At 39.6% G+C, this 657-nt stretch overlaps 1 protein-coding gene across 1 annotated transcript in view; it reads right to left on the bottom strand.

Annotated features, from left to right (window-relative positions):
• Nucleotides 1-657, bottom strand: part of LOC119585221 (exosome RNA helicase MTR4-like) — a gene marked incomplete in the record, with an annotated part of 19,057 nt that overhangs the window by 17,319 nt on the left and 1,081 nt on the right.

Below are 657 nucleotides of genomic sequence, written 5' to 3'. Positions count from 1 at the left end.
GGTGTATGTTCCCCCATCCCAAACCAACAATTTCTAAAAGCTTCATCAGGTGCAAAGACCTCCTTATAAATTTCACAAATGTTATGATTTGAAGATAAATTTGAAACGATATCAAGCAGCAATATCCATGCGATCAAGTAGGACGGCATGCAAGCCGGCAAACAATCCCGACTTCACCGGCTCGCCTGCCTTACAGTCCAGTTACGGCAGGCTCTCCACTAGCGCCGCCAACTGAAATCTGTTTTTTTCTGATAACTTATGTTTTGTTTTGAACAAATCTAGTGCTCAGTCCTCTTGCACATGAAGCATAGGTACACTATTAGCCCTGATGGCTGGGGAGGGTATAACTATCACAGAATTTGCAGGTTAAAAATGAAAGATTGAAGTTGTTAATTCAATAATTTAGCTACTGTATTGTTCATTCACAGAAATTTGTGGGTATTGACCCCTAAACCTTGTCTGGGAAATCTTCACCTTTGGATCTCACACTGACTTTGATTATTTTTTACTTTAACCATGAGATGAGTGGCCTGTGAGTCAAGATCCTCTCCGACTTTATTGGCAAGAACTGGTATCTTACATTATAGGAATTGTTTGCTGAAAAAAAGGAAAAACTTTTTTTTTTCTAGTTTCTGCCGCCTAACCATGATAGATCCA

The sequence above is a fragment of the Penaeus monodon genome, chromosome 19 (genome assembly GCF_015228065.2).
Source record: "Penaeus monodon isolate SGIC_2016 chromosome 19, NSTDA_Pmon_1, whole genome shotgun sequence".
NCBI lineage: Eukaryota > Metazoa > Arthropoda > Malacostraca > Decapoda > Penaeidae > Penaeus > Penaeus monodon.
The sequence above is the reverse complement of the archived record's forward strand: the minus strand, read 5'-3'. Positions and strand labels throughout refer to the sequence as shown.